The following is a 17,615-nucleotide window of genomic DNA, read 5'->3' on the forward strand; positions in this document are numbered from 1 at the left end:
GGTCTGTGAAATTTTTGTTCTTGCTGGAATCAGTCAAACTGGGAATAGTAATTTATTGCATGGGGCGTGTGTCAAATTTGCTGTGGGGGAAAGTTTCAGAACACTGGTGCATCAGCAACAACCGTGACAAACCCAAAGAAGCAAAATGCACAAAATTTTCATTATCACGTCCATAACCACCCTTGGAAACGTTTACTTGTGTGGCATATCTCCAATATTAGTTGAGTTAATAAGTCATCTGTGCTGGGAAAAAAAATCACTTGTTTGCTATCAATAAATGCATTCCATGATTTGTCTTATCTTTCATTGCATTTTCTCTAGAGAATAGCTTCAGAAAATTGTTTTTTGTTTAAAGTTCAGTTTCAATTTACACTCTAAAACTGTAAACAGAGAGGCAAATGAAACAGTAAAAACCCACAGCCCAACTCAATGTATTTGGTAAAAGAAACAATTGGGCACTTGACAGCTGTGGTAATAATGGGGTAATGTGAACTGTATTTCTGTTTGCTAAAAGTCCACAGATTGTCAAGAGCTTATCAGGAAGCCAGTAGTATCTCTTAACTAATATTTCCTAAACTTTCAAGGAAGGCCTGCTGTATCATATTATACCGTGAAATCTACAGTCCTTTGATAAAGTATGGTTCCTAATTTCAAAGCACTCATTTCTGCCAACATGAAATCTCAGACTACACTGAGAAACAAGTCTCCAGAGCAGTGGTTCTCAAATTGGCTTCATACTAATCGCCTGGGGAACTTTAAAAAATCTTGATGCCTCCAACACCCTTTTCGGGTGGGAAATTCCCCATCCCCACATAAGAATTTGGGAGCTTTGATGTCATCCTCAGGCTTCCTGGCCTCAATCAGTAGGGGTCAGGAGAGACCCACTTGCTTGGAGTAAGGCCACTCCACTCCAGGCTTGGGGATTTCACTTGTTGCCTGGAAGATGATGAAAAGGGGAGATGAAAGACAAGAATATGTGTCATTAGAATCATGCAGCCACTCAAGAAATGTTCTAGGTATCCCTCCAAGTCACATAATGAACCAAGGGTCTGTGGTGTTACCTAAGTATTTTTGAACAGCTTAAAAGAAATTGCATCTGTCTGAGTTTTCCATATTGGACTGTCATTATCTATTTGTAGTAGTCTCTTCCTGGTACATTAGTAGGTCTTAACGTTAGGGATTATATTCATGAAAGATAAATATTAGAATGGGGACAGAGGAAAATAAAAGCATGTCAATGACTTGTGTGTCAGCTACTAAGATAGAAGAGACAAAGGCAGATAATTTTCTGTAAGTACATCTCGTCTCATATTTTATTTTGAAAAATTAGAATCCTTCAGAAAAGTTGAAAAATTGGTACAATAGAACCCCTATGCCTTTCACATCGAGTCACCACTTTTAAATATTTTGCTATGTCCTCCCATTTTGTTGTTGCTGTGGAACCACTTGCAAGAAGAAACCACCATGGCACTCCACCCAATACTTCAGTACATGTCATCTGAGAGCAAACACGCTCTCCTGAATAACTATAATAGCATTATTGTGATGAAGAAATTTAATATATGAGGCATATTTGAATTTTCCCTATTGAAATCAAAATGTCTTTTATACCTCTCTATACTGACAGATTAATTTTTTGCATTTATTATTTAATTATTTATATTTAAATTGAAGTGTAGTTTATTTATAATATTACATTAGTTTCAGGTGTATAGCATAGTGATTCCATATTTTTATAGATTATACTTCATTTAAAGTTATTACAAAATAATGGCTGTATTTCCCTGAGCTCTATCATATTATCCTGACACATTTTAAAAGAGACTCCTGTTTAGTTGTGAGGATAGATTTAATCATTCAAATTAGTTAAATATCAATAAGTCATGTAAGTTGACAATTCTTAAAGAGTTGTATTTCTTCCATTAGCAGAGTGGAGTTAAAATCTTTGTGCTTTTTTCCCCCAAATTTATAAAATAAAAAAAATACTACAATTAAGATGCAAGTAACTTTGCCTTGGATCAAGTAGTATTTATTTAGGGATTTCTTATCTTGGGCCAATTTATCATGATACCAAGATACCATATCTACTAAATAGATTAAAAGAACTGTAAAAGAATATTATGTGTGACGATATGATAATCAGTTTAAAAATCTGGAAGAATCATATGATTTTCTATAAAAATATAAAGTGCCAAAGGTGTTCTAAGAAAAGGTGAAAAAAAAAAAAAAACCCCTGATAGACACCTAACTATATACTACTAGACTGGAAAGACAATTAAAGATTTCCCATAAGGAAAAAAAAAAAAGATATGCCACAGAAGCAGGTACCAAAACCAGACACTTTTATAATTGGGTTCTATTTAATCTGTCAAAGCAGGTAATACCTATATTATTTGTGTTATTCCAAGCCATAGAAAAAGCTGGTAAACTCCCTGATTCATTTTAGGGAGTTAGCATAACTATAATCTTAAAACCTGATAACAGCCGTACAAACCATAGGAACAGTTATTGAAAAATGAACTCAAACCTATAAAAAAGGATCAATGGGAGCCATATTTGCAACAAATATATAAGAATAATATCAAGACCCCACTGGCTCGTGGTGCTGAGACAAGTTAGGTGGAAAGCACTCCATAGTGTCTGAGTAGGAAATCCTGGGATCAAACTCGGAGACCTTACCTGGGTGAATCCTGGAATGTATTGCTAAGATGAAATGGAGAAACCAAATTTTTCAGAAGATTTAGTTATCACTAGGAAAGTTCAATTCATAAAGGCTTCCTGACATAGTTTTTATCTTAGCTGAAACTTACTGAAACCTGAATATGTGCCAAGCATTGGGCAGAGTACTTTCACATTATTTTCTAATTTAATCCCCACAACATCCCCATAAGGTAGGTACTATTATCCCCATTTTGAAAGTGAGGAAACAGACTTTGCAAAGTCATACAGGAAAGGAAGTAGCAGAGCCAGATTTGAATCCTGATGTGAATCCAGTCCTGAACCACCCTGGGTATGTTCTCCCTAAATCCACCCTGCTGGCCTTCTCATACCCACCATCTTTGTACATGCTATTCCTTTTGCCTGGAACACTTAACCAAAATAATAGTAGTGGTAACAATAATAAAGGTTATTATTAAAATAATGGCTACCATCTATTGAGTGGTGAGGATGTTCCAGGCACTGTGTTAGGCATTATATACATTATACACATTGTTTCATTAAATCCTCCTAACAACCCTATGAAGTAGTTATTATAAGCCCATCATTCAACAAAATATGGTGGACTATGTGTTCCAAAACCACAGCGGCAGGATTTGGGAGAGCAGTGGTAGGTGAAGATTGGTTCTTTCATTTCTGAAAGAAAATGTCTTGGTAGGCAGCACCGTATTTTATCAGCCTAAAATACTTCCTAACAAGAGTAAAAAAAAAAAGAGAAATCTCAATTTCTCTTTTTAAATTAATTTTTATTGGAATATAGCTGATTTACAATGTTTTCTTTTTTTTTTTTTTTTTCGGTACGCGGGCCTCTCACTGTTGTGGCCTCTCCCGTTGCGGAGCACAGGCTCCGGACGCGCAGGCTCAGCGGCCATGGCTCACGGGCCTAGCCGCTCCGCGGCATGTGGGATCTTCCCGGACCGGGGCACGAACCCGTGTCCCCTGCATCGGCAGGCGGACTCTCAACCACTGCACCACCAGGGAAGCCCAATGTTTTCTTAATTTTACCTGCTGTACAGCAAAGTGAATCAGTTATACATACACACATATCCACTCTTTTTTAGATTCTATTCCCATATAGGTCATTACAGGGTATTGAATAGAGTTCCCTGTGCTATACAGTAGGTTCTTATTAGTTATCTATTTTATATATAGTGGTGTGTATATGTCAATCCCAATCTCCCAGTTTATCCTTCCCTCCACCCTTTCCCCCTTGGTAATCATACATTTGTTTTCTACATCTGTGTCTCTATTTCTGTTTTGTAAATAGGTTCATTTGTACCATTTTTTTAGATTCCACATATAAGCGATATCATATGTATTTGTCTTTCTCTGTATGACTGACTTCACTCAGTATGACAATCTCTAGGTCCATCCATGTTGCTTCAATTTCTAAGATTATATTTTTACATATAGTTTTACTACCACTGAAAGATCATGAATCAAGCTAAAAGAAGCTGTTGAAAAGTCTTGGTGGAGTAGCATTAAAAATATTTCACATGTAGCCATGGAGATACATGAATCAATTAATCATAAAAGAAAACTCTGCTTAGAAAAAGAGACATCCATCTTATCTGATAGCTATATTCTCACATAATTTCAGTATCTTCAGGTAAAGTTAGAAACTACTAATACAGCAGAAGATAACTACTACATATTAATTGTTCAATACTCCACATATATAATTTCCTGTCTTCCATGGATACCTGTCTTCAGTATCTGTGGTATCTTTCTCATTGCTAATCTCATGTGTTTTTTTGTCTTTTTAATGAGACTTACTGGGTCTTTCAGTTTTTAATATTTTCTATCTTTTTCTTTTTGTTAGTTTCTATTTCATTATTTTAATCTTGTATCTTTATTAATTCATGTCTCCTACTTTCTATTGGTTTATTTTGGTATTTTTCTAATATTTAAAGTTAAATGATTTAATTTGAATCTTTATTTTGATAATAAAATTATTGAAGGAATAAATTTTCATCTGAATTTAGCCTTAGCCATATCTCATATATTTTAATATGAAGTGGTCCTTTGTTACTGTCTAAATAATTTGCTTTTACTTTGTTTTTCTTTTTGTTTGTTTGTTTGTTTTGCGTTACGCGGGCCTCTCATTGTTGTGGCCTCTTCCGTTGCGGAGCACAGGCTCCGGATGCGCAGGCTCAGTGGCCATGGCTCACAGGCCCAGCCGCTCCGCGGCATGTGGGATCTTCCCGGACCGGGGCACGAACCCGTGTCCCCTGCATCGGCAGGCGGACCGTCAACCACTGCGCCACCAGGGAAGCCCTGCTTTTACTTTGGCTTAAGATTATATAGAGTGTTTCCAGTAGTTAAGTTTTTATCCTCTTTTTATTGTTGATTTCTTGTTTTATTGGACTATAATCAGAAAGTAAGGCCTGGAAAATTTTGTTTTCAATAGTGTATTAAGGTTATTTGTAGCCAAATACGCAATCAAGTATCACAATTGGAAGAATGTGTATTCTTTGTAATGTAGATATTTCTATGTATACATCTATCAGATATATACATACTATGTTTCTAAAGTTGTCCTTATTTTCAGTATTGTATTTGGGTTCATTAGCACCGAGGAAACCAAGAGTTTCTTTGGTGCTAATGTTGCTTGGCATAAAAATGTTGTATCCTGGTTGTGAATGATACCTTTTTTCATTTCGTAATGTCCTCTTTCTCCTTGAAAGCTTGTTTAGTCTAATGTTAATATTGTAGCTATGTTTTCTCTTTGTGCATGTTCTTCCGTTTTCAGCAATCACTTATATTTGCCTTTTCCTTGTTCTTTCCTTTCAGGGGTGTTTCTTATTAATAACATTGAGCAGTTAGGGAGCAGATGCACTTCTCCTGGGGAACCTGCTGGTGACCACTGACCTAGTATTTGCACCAAGCTGTAGTCTCTCTCGTAGGTTTCAAGAAGGGTAGGTTTTCCCTGTGGCTGGTCCTTTTGCTCCCACCTGAGTCCACAGAGAATGAACTGAATCTGATGAGTCCCTGGAGGTATTTGGGAAATACGAAGGCTCAGACCCATTCTGAGTCACCGAGAAACCTTTTGGAAGGAGCCATACTTTAGTCATATTGAGATTCTGTCACTAATTTCACTAGCTGTGTAAGCTTGTTCAGGTTAACGTCTGTGAGACTGAGTTTCCTTGTCTGTAAAATGCAGATAATGACTTCACAAGGTTGCTGTGAGGATTAGATGAGATGATATATCTGACAGTGCCCAGAGTGTAATAGTCATTCCCTGTTTCCTTTTTCACTCCTCAGGAAAATCTGACTGAACAATGGTAGCAACTGTTTCTGGGGACAGAGGGTCTTCAGAATTCTTCTAGGCCAGGGAGCATGTCACAGAACTGTAGTATAGGTTTGCTACAATGCTGTCACCCTAATGTTTATGTGAAATATCTAGTGGCTTGAAAAGGAGGAAAATACAGCAGACTGTGTCCTTCAGAAGCCTATAGCCATCCAACCAAGGGATGGTGCTACTGGTGGTCAGACTATCTGACTTAGGAGGCTTCTTCTTTCCTTAAGTCTTACTAGCCCATAAATGGGCCCCAGGGTGGCCCTCCTCTTCCCTTCAAGCTGGGTTCACTTTCACTGTCTCCCCAGCCGTGCGCATCTGACAGTTACTTCAGGCCTCAGACACGCTAGAAACTTGAATTGTTTTATGCAAGTCATTTGAAAACGCAGAGTATCAACTGTTCTTTCTTGGGTTTTCTTGTAAATCTGTTTCAAATTTATCTGATTTTCTTCTATCCAATTGGCGCCTAGGTCCTACTGTAGATTCTTTGGCAATAAATAAAAGACTATCTGTAGCCATTTTGTTAAAATGAACATTTAGAAATATCCTATTGTGAAATAAGATTCCTTTGTTCTCTCTAAACCTCAGTTCATAAAAATCATCCCCGAAGAGTTATTCTATCAAGCAGCACCATTTATTGATATATATCTAATCTTAAACTAACAGAAGCTTTTTGGGATGACTTAGGGATGACTGCATTTGTACACACTAAATAAAATAGGACTCTCCCCCTAATCTGGCCTATGTAGTCCCTTACATAGAATATGACTTCATTTTTTTTTTTTTGGTCTATTATCTTTTGGGTTAAATTTTTAATGCACTGTCATTGTTTTTTCCTTTCATAGAATCATTAAGACCTTACATCAAATATATCACCTCAGATAAAATTTTTGTTTTATTTTTAACTAAACCACGTTGAAAGAACAGATATGAATTAAGGTAGGTGGAGTTAGACTAAATTAAAAGTACACTGGATTACTGACTCTGTTGGAAATTTTTCTAAACTGCATGATGTAGTCAAACAAAATCATTAGCTCTCTTTTTTAAAGTAAACAGTGTCTACATATAAATTACACTGAGCAGTGTATGTGATTATGACGTATAAATAGAATTTCATGGCATTTACAGTGGCACACACAAATACCTATATGCAAATGTAGGGTGGTACCCAATGCCCTTTCATTTAGCAGTTGGAAATTGATCCCATCATGGGTGATTAATATTGGAATTAGGGTCTTGCTAGCAGAGCATGTAGAACATTTCATCTTCTATTTAGGATCTGAACTGCAGTCACACTGAGCCATGTTTCAGTCTCCAGGTTGATGCTCACCCTCTGCTGTTACCTGTCATGCCACCAAAGAAGCAGCAGCAGCAACCTCACAGCCACCTTCAGGATGAAGGCAACACACTGGCTCAATTTTGTGCTGGCAAAGGGCAAGGCTGGTGGCTTAGCCCTGGGAAGTGCAGGCCTGCTGTGATATCTCCAATGCATGGACAGCACTAAAAAGGAACTGGGTTTCTGCATGAAACTAATTTATATCAAGGTGTCTTCTAGGAACAGCGTTATTTTGATGAGTTTTTGGCTTCTGATTTCAGCCTCTTTCATTCACTTCAAAGAACTTTTAAAAAATGTGTCTGGACTTTGTACTTACCAGAGTACCCCAAGGCAGGCAAGCCCACAAAGACCAAAGCTACAGAAGGCACAAGCACGGTACCAGGCACGTGGAAGTGCTCAACAACAGTAGCCATTATATTATGGGAGACAAGGGCAGATGTAGAAGTGGTCTGTAGACTTGGTACCAAGCTCAGATTTTTCCATTTCAAACTAGAATTAGTTTTACTAACTGAATCCTCATGGATAGAGGTGAAATCTACACACTTGCTTGGATTCCAACGAACAAGTCTATCAGAAGTGTCAACCATTCGCCTCTCTGGGCTTCAGTCTTTCCAGTATTCATTAAAACTCCCCACACAGTTGTCCTCTCTGATTCTTGTTCCGTCTGCCTTCCACAGCTTTTAGCACTCATTGTTTCCACTTCCTTACCATCCACTCTGGCCTTGGCTCTACCTCCATTGCCCTTGCCTGTGTCTAACTAGTTGTCAGATTCTTATCTTCCTTGATGTCTTTGTAGCAGTTGACACAGTGCATACTCCCTTCAACTTGAAACTCTGTCTTGGTCTCCATGACAGCACATGACTTTTTCTCTAACTCCTCCAAAGGTTCTGCCTCCTCCTTTTGACCCTTAAATATCTGTCCTCAGCTTTCTCCTCAGTCTGCATGCATTCTCTTAGCAATCTTGTCCATTTCCTTGACTCCAGCTACCACATACACACATGCCAAGATCTCCTTGGCAACAAGAGAACTCTAAATCTTTACATCCAAGCTCTTTTTCAACATCTATACTTGATTTTTTTTGCAGACACCGCAAGCTTACGTGTTCAAAATGGAACTCATCATCCCACTTAAACCTACTCTTACTCCAGTTTCCCAAGCCAAAGTCTTCTTGTACCTCTCCCTCTGTGCCCCATAGCACCTTCCATATAATTCTTATACTGTATTGTGATGTCTTTTTTCTTATCCACAAGAATATTTTTATCATTGTTTTCTTGAGATGTAGTATAACGCCTATTACAGAAGAAATCACTAAATAACCTCAGAATATAGGAATGCTAGAGAATGTTTCAAACTACCTGGGTTGTATTCAATTTAAATTGAAACACTCAAAATACCCACTTGAAGTGAAAAGTCATGTTTGAGTTCGTTTAGCAAACTCTATTTGTAAAAAAAATGCAACCCAATAATTTATATGTATATTCAGCGTTCACTTTGATTAAACATTGTTCCTTGGACTATAGTGACTTCAGTGCCTCCAGGTTCCTTCTTGTCATTGTCTTAGAGAGACCTGCTCTCATCTCCAAGAAGAGTAGTTCAGCCAGCCACCCAATCCCTTTACTGTCTTCAAGCACCAAACTGTATTTGATATTTCATATTCATTTATTTAGTATTAAATACCACATGCATTGAAATATTCATAAAATATTTTATTGTCTGGATCCTCACTTCTGGAGTGTAAACTTCAGGAGAGCTAGTACCTACCTATTCTATCTTGTTCATTGCCGTATCTTTGGCACTAAATCAATTGATGGTGCTGGGGCCACAGACATGTGTAGGTGTTCAATAAATACCTGGTGAGTGAATACTCAGTTGATACATCTGTTATTAAAAACAACAGGCACTAAGTCGTGGAGATATGAAGCATCGTAGCCGATTCCAGGAACTGCAAGTTATTTAATGTAAGGGCTGTTGCTGAGGACTGTGTCAATGATAACAGCGTTCATTTAGCTCTTCTGTGTCTGCCGCTATCTAAGCTTCACTTACCTTATATCATTGAACCCCTATGACAGCCTTGGAGATCAGTACTATTATTATCCTCATTTATGAATGAGGAGGCTGAGGCTCGAAGAGATTAAGGGCAAATAGCAGTCAATGACAGAACCCAGAGAGATAAATTCCCAGACCATCAAAGGCTCTTGGAAGGAGTTTGAACTCTCTCCTGTGGTCAATGACAGGACATTGGAGATTGGCAGGCAAGAGCCGACTTGTGTTTTAGAGGGATCATCGTGGGCCAGTGTAGAGAGAAGAATGGAAGAGAACAAAAGGGAAGTCAGGGAGCTCAGTGAGGAGACTGTGAAACACTCCTAGCAAGAGGCCATGGCAATGACTCCAAGTAAGGCAAGGGGGTTCAGATTTAGAGGATTTCCAGGAGGCAGGTAGAATTTAGCAGCCAGCTGGTTGTGGGTATAAAGCAGGGAGGCACTGAGCATAACTCAGGGGACAGGGTGTGATTTAGAGGGATGCGAGATAGCAGACATATATTCCCAGTCCTGATGTTTGGGCAGAGGCTCCCAAAGCCATATTGCTCATGCCTGCAGTTGCTCTGTGAGGTGGGAAGGCCTGAAAATCAGCACATGAAGTGTTTGGGCTGTTGGCAGTTAATGAGATCACGCTATACTGTGGAAATAAATCAGAGACAAATAGCTTTCTTCTATCATATTTCCACATTGTAGACTTAATCATGTTTTCACTGATGTTGCAGAAGTAGCGTTTCAAGTCTTACTCCTCTCCCATAAAATCAGGGCAGAGGTTAAGGGTGTGTGTGTGTGTGTGTGTGTGTGTGTGTGTGTGTTGTTTTATTTTATTTTTAAAGAATTCTGTTGGTAGATTTTTTAAAAGCTGCACTAGAGATTCAACTAGTTCATTGTCCGTTAGTGATTTACTCATTCTACGCAGCCCATATCTCATACAGGCAGACCTCTGAGAAGGAACTGAGCCCTTTCAAAGGCCTGTGTTGCGGTGTGCTCAACAATGTACTTCTGGCCGCCCTGTGATGGGAGTCAGAGCTCAGTTCCTCACAGCTGTGGCCTCCCTTTTCACTCCACCCAAAGCAACACTGGCTTTTTGCCTGGAGGACTTTCCTGAAAGATACTTCTGAGGCTCTGCTCAATACAGAGATGCTTTTGATTCCTGAACATGAATCAAGGCAAGTCTCCTACCAGCAAGCCAGGCTATCCTATGACACAGCTCACAGTACACGTTCTGGGCACGTAGACCCTGAAATTGAACTCTTCACTCTCTAAGTTGTTTTTATTGTCTCCAGCCAGTTAGACGGTTGAAGGGAAATGCTAAACCAACAAATAATGGTTTCCAAAGGAAACCTCCCAGTTCAATGAAAGAGTGTGTCTTCCTTATTATGGGAGATGTCGTGTCACAAGTGGGGGTTTTGTGCTCAGTTGAATTAAAAAAAAAAATAGATCGGTCTTAAAAACTGTTAATGATAGAACACGTGGCATAAATTATACTGTAAACTCCAGACAACTCGGAAATTATAAACATTGCTTAGTCAAGGCTTTTCTTTTAACGATGCCCTGATGTCTCTGGCATAGCCCAGAGATAATACTGATTTCAGTCAGTATTATTTTATTTGAAAGGAGGAATTTCTTTTCCAAAAATAGTCTCTCTAAGAAAAGCTGTCTTCCTGGCCAACTTCATGAAACATCTTGTGCCTATGGCCTGTATCATGTCTTGCCTACGGCCAGGGCCAGACAATATGAGATAGCACAGAAGGTTAGGGGAAGGAGAGTCATGGGATGAAAAGAAACTACAGGCTTGGTCCTGACATGGGCAGGAGGCTGACTCAAGACAGTGGGAACTATGACGAAATAAAGACTGTCAGGACTCTGTGCCAACATACTTGAGACCTGGTCAGAGTAAGCATTTAATTTAGAAGATCTTCCTTGGTTTGCCTATCAGAACAGCTTTCCAGGGGTGGGGAAGCAGAGAGATGTCTTTTAAATGATGAGAATAATATTTACAACTGGTTTTTTTTCAACTTTTAAAATTTTTTTTCAAATTTTTAATTTATTTTTCAACTTTTTAAATTTTTTTCAAATAATTTTTTCAATTATTTTTATTTACAACTGTTTTTTATTAAGCACTTGTTATAGGTCAGGCACGTGTCCAGATACTTTATGTACAATATCGTATTTAATCTTAACAACCTTTGAGATAGGTACTATTATTACCTCCTTATTACAGATGGTAGCTGGGGCTCAGGGAGGTTAAATTTTTCCCAAGATCATATAGCAGGTACAGGGAAGCCAGGATTCTAACCCAGGTCAAAGCCTACACAACGAACTATTAACAGCTATGTTATACCTCTTCCCTGAGGATTAATTAAGAAAATGTGTGTAAAAGTGTTTTGGAAGCAGCAAATGCTGTAGAAATGCTAGTAGTGGGTTCTGGAGTCAGAAAAGCAGACCCATTCCACCTCTTAATAGCTCTGAGTATAAGTTTTGTTAATACTTTTAATCCCAGTCTTACAATATTGGAGAATTAAGTTGGAGGCCAAAGACCAAAGACCAGCTCATCTTTGGTCATCATGATGAGAGCCCTTTCTTTTGATACTGGTCTTTAACAAGTGTTCCACTTTCCTCGAGCCTAATTTAACTAGAGCCCCTTCATCACAGTCTTTTCTTGCATGCTCACCCCAGATTATGTTTTTACTTGAGGCTTGTCAACCTGTAAATCACACAACTGGTTAGCAGAGGAAAGATGAGAGGGTGCGAAGGTTTGATCCAGCACATCCCACGGTTGGAACAGAGATGTATGCCTGCCCTCTGGTTTATGGAAAGGTAGCAACATATCTATAAACAAAGACTCTCTGTGATATGAAAAAGAAAATTTAAATGAACAGGAATATTATTTTTCTAATTCTAGAAGAACATTTTTTTCTTGGCCAGAAATGGTTTAGGCAGTTGATCTAGCCAGTGCACCTCTCCAATCTGACAGAACCCTGCCATATGGGGATGCTTTGGCGCAAATGTTCCATGAGTCTCTGAGTTCATTCACATGGCAGATCTCCCTATGCCATATTCATTCATTCACTCAGTAAATGTTCATTAGACCTGTACTCTGTGCCAGGTGCCGTGCGATTTAGATGATAACCAGTCCTGGCCTCAGAAGGGGTTACAATGTAGTGGGGAATTATAGTATAAACAAAAATAAATCATAATAAAACATGAATATGCTATGAGAAAACTGTGAATAAAGTGCTAAAGAAATGCAGGAAAGGGAGCCTGTAACTGCCTCTAACTCAGGCAAGATAGGATGGGGTCAGGGTAGCTCCTTTCTGTGTTAGTCCAACAGCAGGCCTCAGAGAAGTAGGAGGTAATTTGGCGCCTAATTTCTGACTCGTTTCTCATTCTCAGCAGCAGACTGGGGCATGTTGAAAAGCTAGAGAAATAGATGTTTAAGTGAAATTCGATATTTTCACGCATTTGAATTTTAGTGAACGATAAGTTGGCAGTCACAGAGCCCACCCGTCCCAGGTGTTGTGGCCTCAAGGGCAATAACTGCCCTCCACCTTCCAGGTGGTACCAATACCAGCACTGAGCCGATGCAAAAGCTTACATTCCAGTGGCACAGCATAGTCACATAACTAATGAGAGGCCGTTTATTGTCTAAAGAATTATTTGAAAAGCATGGCTGTGTCATAAATACAGCTCATGCTTCTGAATCAGCTCCATCACTTAGTAGCTGTGTGCGAAGTTGAGCAAGGTGGTTTGCCGATCCTCAGCTCCCCCGTGTGTAACAAAGATAACAAAAGCCACTTAAGAGGTTTAAACGTGGCATAGAGAGGAAAAGTATTTTTCAAGCCTTAAAATGTTACACAAGCAATAACTAACATTAAGTATCTCTTTCAGCTAGTGATTGCTATTTATATTCCCCAGAGACTTTTGTACACAGAATCCCACTAAGGAGACCAATGGTGGACAGGTTGGTCTTTAGAAGATGTTTTGGAAAAGTATATCCAATACAGAAGCTCTGAAATGTGAGCTCCTCTTCTGTCCACATCGCATTTTCAGCAGGTTCCAGGATAGCAGTTCCTGATGACTTCCAATAGTTGATCTGTACTATTTAGAACAATGATCTTTGAGAAAAGGTGCTTATGACCGTCACCAGTAACAATTTATAATAATTTGGACTTCTGACTTTTTTCCTCTTTCTACTTGAAAACTTAAAAAGGCCTTTGTGGAGAATTTTTTTTTTTCCTTTTGAATACGAGAATTGTGGTCAGAATTCAATCCAAACCAAATTTCAAATGTGGAATTATAACCCCTACCTCTGCATGGAAACCATGGAGCCCCTTAGCCAGAGTGGCAGTTGGCAGTTCTCCCTTGTTCTCCTAGGACACATGCAGCAGGATGCCAACGAAGAAAAAGAACGGGCAAGGAACATGAGGGGAAATGCTAAAACCATCTGTACAGAGTTGGGTTTTATACGCTGCTGGTACAACAGGGTCCTTCTTGTTAGCTTCACTAGAGTCCAGTCCCCCTCCCATGACTACAATAAAAAGAAGAACCAGTAAACCTCTCACCGTATTGATTTCAGAGAGTTAGTGTGGTTCAGTAGAGGGAAAATCAGGGTGGGGGTCAGGAAACAGGGTTCTAGCCTGGCTCTGTCATTAATGCACCCTTGGCATTTATGGAAATCCTATTAAAACCCTTTGCAGGGATTCCCTGGTGGCGCAGTGGTTGGGGGTCCGCCTGCCGATGCGGGGGACGTGGGTTCATGCCCCGGTCTGGGAGGATCCCACATGCCGCGGAGAGGCTGGGCCCGTGAGCCATGGCCGCTGGGCCTGCGCGCCGCGACAGGGGAGGCCACAGCAGTGAGAGGCCCGCGTACCGCAAAAAAAAACCAAAAAAAACCACAAAAGAACCCAAAACCCTTTGCAGTAGGCCCCTTGTCCTCTCTGAGACTCAGAGGCATCATCTATAAACTGTGGATGTTTACAGTTATAGCCACTTCAGAGATCACGGTGAGGAAAACACAGTGCAGTGTATATAGTATTACTTCAGGCTTTCTGCACTAGAAGGAGAGACCCAGGGCTAGCCTCTACAGATACTCAGACTCTAGGGTGCTGGGGAAGAGAGAACACAATTGCCCTGGAGCCCACGTTTATGACCTGTCTTCTATTCCTCTTTCCCTAGGCCATGTCTAGAGTAGAGGAGAATTATCTTGCAGTGCGGGCACTACATAATTCTTCTGGGGTCTGTGCCCATCGCCCCTGCCTTCAGATGGGCTAGACAATGCCAGAAAGACAAACCTGTAACTGCCTCACTCCCATCCATCCATGCCCCCCCTGGTGCTGGGGGCATGGCCCTGCACCTGCAGACTGGATGCTCATTGCCTCTGCCAACCTGTGGTCTTGGTCGTGGACCAGCTCCTGTAACTCTGGTCCACAGTCTCAGTGGGTATTTTTATTTTCCAACAACAGTCGCCTGTTCACTTTGGACTTACTATTTTCTGAAACACTTAGACAAAAGGTTGTTCAAAAGTTGGTTATAATGAGCTTTAAATAAAGACAGAGAGATAAATGGAAAAACAGATAAGTGGAAAATCACCTGATAATTTAAAAAATTATCTATAAATAATGTAAAATTTAAAAGATAAATAAAAATTGAAGCAAAAATTAACAAGTATGTCTTCTATCTGAATATGGAAGATTTAAGTCTCCAGTTGCAGTTGTGTTACAGCATAATCATTCCGGTTTGTTGGTTTATTGTCCCTTCAAGTGGCCATTAATATGCTCTCTTATGGGGCATGGGTCACCACGGGGTGGCCTCAGCTGAAGATATGCTTTAGCAACAACTGCTCAGTGAAATGGCCTAGATTTCTTGTAATACTGTCCTCAGGTCATGGCATCTTTCTTTTACCTTTCTTCCAAAATGCATTTATGCATAACTTGTGTGTAGCCTTCAAAGGAACTTAACTTCTAACCAGTACAGGCATAGGTACAAATAGAAACTTCCCTAGTATTTACTTGTGGATTATTTTCTACATTTTTCCATTTCTAAATCCTCCCAACAGACCAATTTTCTTTGGTAACAAAGAATACATTTCTCTTTAAGTTTGTGAAAGGAGCTACATAAAATTCTCCAGGCACATGTTTAAAATGTGTGGTCAAACTGGCATCTGTCCTTGGAAATGGCCAGTGGTGGAGAATTTTTAAGTTTGTCTGATGATACCTCAAAGAGATTTTTTTAATGGAACATTAGGCCCTCAATTATGAATTGTTGCCACATTTCAGATCTGCCCAGCGGACCTTTCAACTTTATGCTGTTTTTGTTGTTAATGAAAAACTCCATTCGTTTATGAAGCCTGGTTCTTCTTAGTGCTTTGACTTTAGAGAAGGATTTAATTTAGAAATTTAACCTGTGGAATAAACTATGTTTCACGTGAAACCATTTAGAGACAAATGGGTTTTTGTAATGCTATGAGATCAATTTATATTTCGCCAACGAATTACCGTATTCAATAGACTCAAAAAGCATACTGTTAATGCAAAATTTAAGCTATGGAAAACTTGCTTGTCCAAACACTAAGAAAGAATTTCCCCTCATAGCCTGGAGTCCTCTGCTTTGTTGATCTAAGATGTCAAGCACTGCTGCAGTTACCTGATGCAAGATAAGATTAAAACACAGCTAACACACAGCTGAAACACAGCTGAAGATTAAAAAGCACTGAAGCACGGTAAATGATGGGAAAGTGAATGACCGAGTCAGGAAGGAGGAAAATAAACTCACATTTCTATGAAGTTATTAAAGGAAGGAATTGTGGGGAGTCAGGTAGTCTATTTCACATGTCAGACTAAGCCAGAATTAGTTTGCTTAGAAATCCACAGGCAGACACTAGGTGCAGTGATTATGAGCCTGGGCCTTGCTGCCAGACAAATACGGGTTCAGATCCCTGCTCTTCAGAGTGACCCTGGAGTTTTACTTATTATCTCTGTGGCTTTTTCCTTATATGTAAAATGGGAAAATAATTCCTACACTGGAGAGTTATTGTCATAATTAAATAAAAATGATCCCCTTAAAGCTCTTAACACAGCACCTGACTTATTTCATGCTTAATGATAGGAGGAAGTCCAGAAACTTTTAGTTTTATTACAGTTAAGAACTATAGAACAATTTACCCTTTACTCTTTGTTTAAACAATGTTATGCTGAGACATTATTTACATACCATAAAATTTATCCAATGTTTAAGTGTATAATTCAGTGATTTTTTGTTTTTTTTGGTAAATTTATAGAGTCATTCAGCCATCACTGCAATCCAAATCCAGTTTTAGAACATTTTCATAACCACAAAAAAATGTCCTCATGTCTATTTGAAGTTGATCTATGCCTAGGCAACCACTGATCTGCTTCCTATCCCTACGTATTTACCTTTGCTGAACATTTCATATACATGCAGTTGTATAGTATGCAGTCAGTTGCAACTGTGTTCTTTCACTTAGCCTAATTTTTTTTTTTTTGAGATTCACTCATGTTGTGGCATGTGTCAGTTTCTTATTCCCTTTTATTGCTGAATAGAATTCCATTACATAATGGTATTCCCCGCTCTGTACAGTTTGCTTTACTCCGACTTGATTTTACGAAAAACCCACGTTAGTACCTGTTTTTGCTAACCAAAAGAAATCCAAAAAAGATGTTCGCTTTTGCAAAAATAGTGTTCAGAATTTGCTCTGCAGGGAGCCATTATACAGTCATCACCAACCCAAGCAGCAAGAGTGGCACTGCCAAGCTCCTTTCCCAGGAACTACACAGCATCAAGGCCCCATAGATTTTAACTGTGTCTGTGAGCATTTATGCTTTATCTTGATTTATTTTATGCATTCAGTTAGTAAGATGTGTCCTAAGGTAATTGCTCCTTCGCCTGCCACCATTTAGGCTTACAAAAGGTTTCTTAGAAACCCACTACTTTTGGATAGTGGAGGAAACCCATATATGGACAAAACACATCTTGTGCATCCATTCACCAGTTATTGGATTGTTTTTAGTCAGTTTGGATTGTTTCCGGTTTGGGACCATTATGAATAATGCTTCTGTGTACATTTACATACATGTATTTGTGTGGACATATATTTCCTTTTTTTTTAATACATTTATTTATTTATTTTATTTTTGGCTGCGTTGGATCTTCGTTGCTGCATGCGGGTTTTCTCTGGTTGCTGCAAGCGGGGGCTACTCTTCGTTGC

The 17,615-nt window shown here is 39.2% G+C and overlaps 1 protein-coding gene across 2 annotated transcripts in view; it reads left to right on the plus strand.

Annotated features, from left to right (window-relative positions):
- ODF2L (outer dense fiber of sperm tails 2 like) overlaps positions 1 to 17,615 on the plus strand; it is a 273,656-nt gene that overhangs the window by 191,704 nt on the left and 64,337 nt on the right. Inside the window, exon 23 of one of the 2 annotated variants that reach the window (XR_003794340.1) lies at positions 7,328 to 7,771. The exons of the other annotated variant lie outside the window; for it this stretch is intronic. The gene's annotated coding sequence lies outside the window, so the exon portion shown is untranslated. Of the gene's footprint in view, positions 1 to 7,327; positions 7,772 to 17,615 lie in introns of those variants that run through there. 2 annotated transcript variants of the gene reach the window in all.

The sequence above is a fragment of the Monodon monoceros genome, unplaced genomic scaffold (assembly GCF_005190385.1).
Source record: "Monodon monoceros isolate NGI ecotype Baffin Bay Population unplaced genomic scaffold, NGI_Narwhal_1 Super_Scaffold_18, whole genome shotgun sequence".
In the NCBI taxonomy this organism is placed as follows: domain Eukaryota; kingdom Metazoa; phylum Chordata; class Mammalia; order Artiodactyla; family Monodontidae; genus Monodon; species Monodon monoceros.